The sequence below is a fragment of the Triticum dicoccoides genome, chromosome 2A (assembly GCF_002162155.2).
Source record: "Triticum dicoccoides isolate Atlit2015 ecotype Zavitan chromosome 2A, WEW_v2.0, whole genome shotgun sequence".
Taxonomy (NCBI): domain Eukaryota; kingdom Viridiplantae; phylum Streptophyta; class Magnoliopsida; order Poales; family Poaceae; genus Triticum; species Triticum dicoccoides.
In genome coordinates this window covers 350946526-350953000 of record NC_041382.1, presented here as the reverse complement: position 1 = coordinate 350953000, position 6475 = coordinate 350946526, and positions in this window count along the sequence as shown.

Below are 6475 nucleotides of genomic sequence, written 5' to 3'. Positions count from 1 at the left end.
ATATATAGGTGGGAGGGGAGGGAAGGCAGCCAGGCGCACCCTAGGGCTGGCCGCCAGCTTCTAGGGCCCCTGCCATGCCCTGCGCCCCCTGCCATATTTCCCCAAAGGGGAAAGTAAGGAGAAGGAGGGGGAAGGAAAGGGGAGACCTAGTCTCCACTTTCCTTCTCCCATAGGGCTGGACAGCTATGGGGGTGCACCAACCCCTTTGTGGGCTGGTGTGTTCCCTCTCTTGTCCCATAAGGCCCATAGCTTTGCCGGGGGGGGGGTGCCCGGAACACCTTCCCGTAACCCGATAAGTACCCGCTACTACCCGAAACACTTCTAGTGTCCAAATACCCTCGTCCTATATATATATATACATATTTACCTCTCAACCATTTTGAGACTCCTCTTCTTGTCCATGATCTCATCCAGGACTTTGAACAACATTCGGTCACCAAAACACATAACTCATATAGCCTTATATCGTCAATGAACGTTAAGCGTGCGGGGCCTACGGGTTCAAGAACTATGTAGACATGACCGAGACACCTCTCTGGTCAATAACCAATAGCGGAACCTGGATGCCCATATTGGCTCCTACATATTCTACAAATATCTTTATCGGTCAAACCGTTATGACAACACACACAATTCCCATTGTCCATTGGTATGTTACTTGCCTGAAATTCGATCGTCGGTATCTTGATACCTAGTTCAATCTCGTTACTGGCAAGTCTCTTTACTCGTCTCGTAATACATCATCCTATAACTAACTCATTCGTCACTTTGCTCACGAGGCTTCTTATGATGTGCATTACTGAGAGGGCCCAGAGATACCTCTCCAATACTCGGAGTGACAAATCCTAATCTCGATCTATGCCAACTTAACAAACACCTTCGGAGATACCTGTAGAGCATCTTTATGATCAACCAGTTACGTTGTGATGTTTGATAGCACACAAGGTATTCCTCCGGTATCCGGGAGTTGCATAATCTCATAATTGAAGGAATATGTATTTGACATGATGAAAGCAATAATAATAAACTAAACGATCATTATGCTAAGCTAACGGATGGGTCTTGTACATCACATCATTCTCCTAATAATGTGATCCTGTTATGAAATGACAACACATGTCTATGGTTAGGAAACCTTAACCATCTTTGATCAATGAGCTAGTCTAGTAGATGCTTACTAGGGACACGATATTTGTTTATGTATTCACACATGTATTTAAATTTCCGATCAATACAATTCTAGCATGAATAATAAACCTTTATCATGAATAAGGAAGTATAAAATAACGACTTTATTATTGCCTCTAGGGCATATTTCCTTTAGTCTCCCACTTGCACTAGAGTCAATAATCTAGATTACATTGTGATGAATCTAACACCCATGGAGTCTTGGTGTTGATAATGTTTTGCTCGCGAAACAGGCTTAGTCAACCGGTCTGCCACATTCAGATCCATATGCACTTTGCAAATTTCTATGTCTCCATCCTTGACCTTTTCATGAATGGAGTTGAAGCATCTCTAGATGTGTTTGGTTCTCTTGTGAAACCTGGATTCCTTCGCCAAGGCAATTTCTCAAGTGTTGTCGCAAAAGATTTTCATTGGACCCGATGCACTAGGTATTACACCTAGATCGGATATGAACTCCTTCATCCAGACTCCTTCATGCGCTGCTTATGAAAGCACCATATGTACTCCACTTAACACGTAGATCCCGCCACCATGCTCTGCTTGAAACTGCACCAACTGACAGCTCCACTATTCAATATAAACACGTATCCGGTTGTTACTTAGAGTCATCTGGATAAGTGTCGAAGCTTGCATCGACGTAACCATTTACGACGAGCTCTTCATCACCTCCATAAACGAGAAACATATCCTTGGTCCTTTTCAGGTACTTCAGGATGTTCTTGACCGCTATCCAGTGATCCACTCTTGGATTACTTCGGTACGTCCCTGCCAAACTTATGGCAAGGTACACAACAGGTCTGGTACAAAACAGAGCCTACATGATAGAACCTATGGCCGAGGCATAGGGAATGACTTTCATTTCCTCTGTATCTTCTGTAGTGGTCGGGCTTTGAGCTTGACTCAAATTCACACCTTGTAATACAGGCAAGAACCCTTTGTTTGACTGATCCATTTTGAACTTCTTCAAAATGTTATCAAGGTATGTGCCTTGTGAAAGTCTAATTAAGCGCCTTGATCTATCTCTATAGATCTTGATGCCTAATATATAAGCAGCTTCACCGAGATCTTTCATTGAAAAAATCTTATTCAAGTATCCTTTTATGATATCCATAAATTCTATATCATTTCCGATCAACAATATGTCATCCACATATAATATCAGAAATGCTACAGAGCGCCCACTCACTCTCTTGTAAATACAGGTTTCACCATAAGTCTATATAAAACCATATGCTTTGCTCACCTCATCAAAGTGTATATTCCAACTCCGAGATGATTGCACCAGTCCATAGATGGATCACTGGAGCTTGCACACTTTGAAAGCACCTTTAGGATCGACAAAACCTTCTGGTTGCATCATATACAACTCTTCCTTAAGAAATCCATTTAGGAATGCAGTTTTGACGTCCATTTGCCAAATTCCATAATTATAAAATGCGAAAATTGCTAACATGATTTGGACCAACTTAAGCATCGCTAGAGTGAGAAAGTCCTTGAACTTGTCGAAAACCTTTCGCGATAAATCGAGCTTTGTAGACAGTAACATTACCATCAGGGTCAGTCTTCTTCTTGAAGATCCATTTATTCTCAATGGCTTGCCGATCATCGGGCAAGTCCACTAAAGTCCACACTTTGTTCTCATACATGGATCCTATCTCACATTTCATGGCCTCAAGCTATTTATCAGAATTTGGGCTCATCATAGCTTCTTCATAGTTCATAGGTTCGCCTTGGTCTAGTAATATGACTTCCAAAATAGGATTACTATACCACTCTCACTACAAAAAATCCACTTCCGTAATGATACGTGTTTGTCACAGTAGGTCACGTTTTCTGTCATGCATGTACATCCATGACGATTTTATGACAGAATCAACATAGTCATACCTGTGCTGTCGTACAAGTGTTCCATGACTATACCAAAATTATCATCACAGAAGTGTCCACTTCCATGATGATAAATGGCGCATCATGGAAGTGTTTTCATCAAGGGTAACCGACACATGGCATCCATCATAACGGGTCGATGTTAAGCTATTGGGTTCCGGTTTGGATCCAATAACCTGTTAACAACCACGACCAATGGGGATTTTCTACGTGTAAAATTCTCATTCACCGGAGGATCCACGTGTCGGCTCAGCGTTGGGAAAGATGTCATCCACTCATTGTACGGGAGGCGCTTATGATACGTGGGCATGTGGCAACGCCCAACAGTGGCCCACTTAGGTGAAAGAGGTCGGCCCATATAGAGCCAACTTGTGTCTGGTCCATTTAAGCCCACAGCCCATAAGAGATGTGCCAATTCAGCCCGTCAACGGCCCGTTAACTATTTGACACCATTGCAGCCCATCGTCAGTTCGAGCCCGTTAACAGCCCGCTATATGTTTGGGCTCAATATCGGCCCCATGTGGTTTTGGCCTGTTACCGGACCATTCAAGGGATGGGCCAATTTTTAGGATGTTCGTCTATCAGCCTTTTAGCGACCCATTTAAGTGCTGGGACAATTTCTAGCCCGGTGTGTCTTTCAGCCCATTAAGAACCCATGAGTTAGTCTGGCCATTTGCAGTTGGACCTGAGTTTTGGCCTCTTAACGACCCATGCTCTTCATGACCAATACCATCCCGGTTTCTCTTTCGGCCTACTAAAGGCCCACAACACAGTTGGGCCATATAAAGTGATGTAGGGTAGGAACCCTATTGCCCGATCTTTCATGAAACGAGCGGAATCCCGCGAAGAACACGAAGAACACAAAGGGGAAAATGAGAGAAAACACTCAAACCAACATGAATAGATCACACATGTGCTAGATCCTCGAATACATAAAGCAAGATACACGATCCACGATCAACTAGGGACGATACACGGTAACTGGTCTTCTCTGTGAGGAGGTCTTGAATCCACGAGGGGATCTTCCCTTAGAAAGGGGGCTTGAATCCAAAGGGATCTTCTCAGAAGAGGCCGCGGTCTCTAGCAAGGAGGAGATCCGATATGGATGAGCATAGCTCTATCTCTCAAATGAGCTAAACCAACGCTAACTTTAGAAAGGAGGTGGAGGTGGTCTATTTATAGTCTTAGCCACGAAGGGGTAAGTGGGAGAGGGGTACAAGGCCAAAGGCCCGCGGCTGCACACAGGCAGGTACCAGACGGCCGGTGGGGGTCGGACGTCCGGTGGCTCAGGACGGTCCGGACATCCGGTGTGCGTCGGGCGTCCGCTGATTCTTCTCGGGACAGGTGGTGTCGGACGTCCGGTCGGCGTCGGTCGTCCGACGTTTTGCTTCGGGATCGGTGGCACCGGATTTCCGGTAAGCGCCGAACGTCCGGTGCCTGGGACTTGTCGGACGTCCGGTGTTCGTCGGTCGTTCGGCGGCTGTAGAGGGTCGGACGTCTGGTGGCTTCCGGTCATCCGGTCGCTGAAGACTCTGCAGTTCCTTCTTCTTCCGTCTTCTCTTCTAGGCTTCCCTCGCGGATGGTGTAGGTGTTCCTTGGCGCTTGCACTCCTCGTCATCCGTGAAGTTCCGACAATACCTATGCATGCACACGAGAGGGGGGTCAAGTAGTATACCATCCTCGAAGGGGTCAAGTGAGCACGTGTAAATGAGATGATTCACCTTTATGTATGTGAAGTAGATGTCGCACGTGTCACTTGCCAAACAGACTCTTGACATGGTGATGTCCATAGGATGCTCCGCATCATCTCCCCTCCCTTGGGAAAGATCCGACCTCGGATCGTAATCCAAATCACCATGGGAAAGAGATGGCGTCGCCGTGTAGGAGTGGTCGATCACCAAGTTCTCGTCATCTTGAAGCTCGAAATGGGCACTCTCCAATGTCGCACCGTCTAGTGATTCCCTCAAAATGAGCAAGGACAACAAACACTTGGAAAAACAAATGTGGTTAGCGTTAGTGCAAAACCAAACATTCAAGAGGTTATTTACCAAACAAGTGTCGTCATCATGCAAAGCATATGGTTTGACAAAGGATTGTGACATGGCATGTAAGCACATAAATTGAGCATAATCAAGGATATCATGGGGACAAGCATGTAAATGTGAGGTATTGATGCAAATATGTTGGACAAGTGAAGAAGCAACTACCTCAAGTTCATAGCAATCATTCACAAATTGCTCAATGAAAGGTATATGGTAGGCATAGGAATCATTCACAACACCAAATAAAATGAAGTGTCTAAACACATGTGTCAAGTGCAAGACAATCCAAGCATAGTGTGCATTTGGTGTAGTGAATATCGTGTGGCACTCAACACAATAGAAAGAGCAATTGTTCATCATGTGTAAGGCAATCAAGTCAAGCATAGTAATCGAGTCGTGCAAGCTAGTAGTGCGAAGATGCAACATACTAGAGGAAATCATGGCAATCATGTCATGTGAGCAAATAACAGACATAGACAATGCACAAGACATATAGCAAGCACGAACACAAAGCAAAATGAAAGTATCATCATATGCATGGGGCACAAAGCAAACATGGCAATAACAAGCAATGTCTCCACCAAGCTTGCAAATACACATACAAGTATGAGAATCAATCATCATGTGTAATGCAAAGCATGGGTCACGAATGCATGTGTAACACCCCGGATGTAACTTTCCCTATTTGTACTCCAACTCTTGCCGTTTCTGGCGTTAAGTTATTTTATTTCCTCGGGTTCGGGTTTTGTCTCCGTGTGTTGTTGTCTTTGTCATGCATCTCATATCATGTCATCATGTGCATTGCATTTGCATACGTGTTCATCTCATGCATTCGAGCATTTTCCCCGTTGTCTGTTTTGCATTCCGGCGCTTCGTTCTCCTCCGGTGGTCATTTCTAGCTTTCTTTCGTGTGTGGGGATTAAACATTTCCGGATTGGACCTAGATTTGCCAAGCGGACTTGGTTTACTACCGGTAGACCGCCTGTCAAGTTTCGTATCATTTGGACTTCGTTTGATACCCCAACGGTTAACCGAGGGACCGAAAAGGCCTCGTGTGTGTTGCAGCCCAACACCCCTCCAATTTGGCCCAAAACCCACCAAACTCTGCTCCATGTCCTAGAGCGTTCGATCACGATCGCGTGGCCGAAAACCGCACCTCATTTGGACTCTCCTAGCTTCCCCTATGCCTATATATACACCCCCATTCCAATTCGCGGATCCTCTCCCCCTAACCCTAAAAAATCACAGATCCGCCGCTCCGGACGTGTCCGGGCGGAGCTGGACAACGTCCGCCGCCCCCGCGCCCAGCCAGGACGCGCCACGTGGCGCCCGGCGCCCGCCGCCGCCGCGGCCCGCAG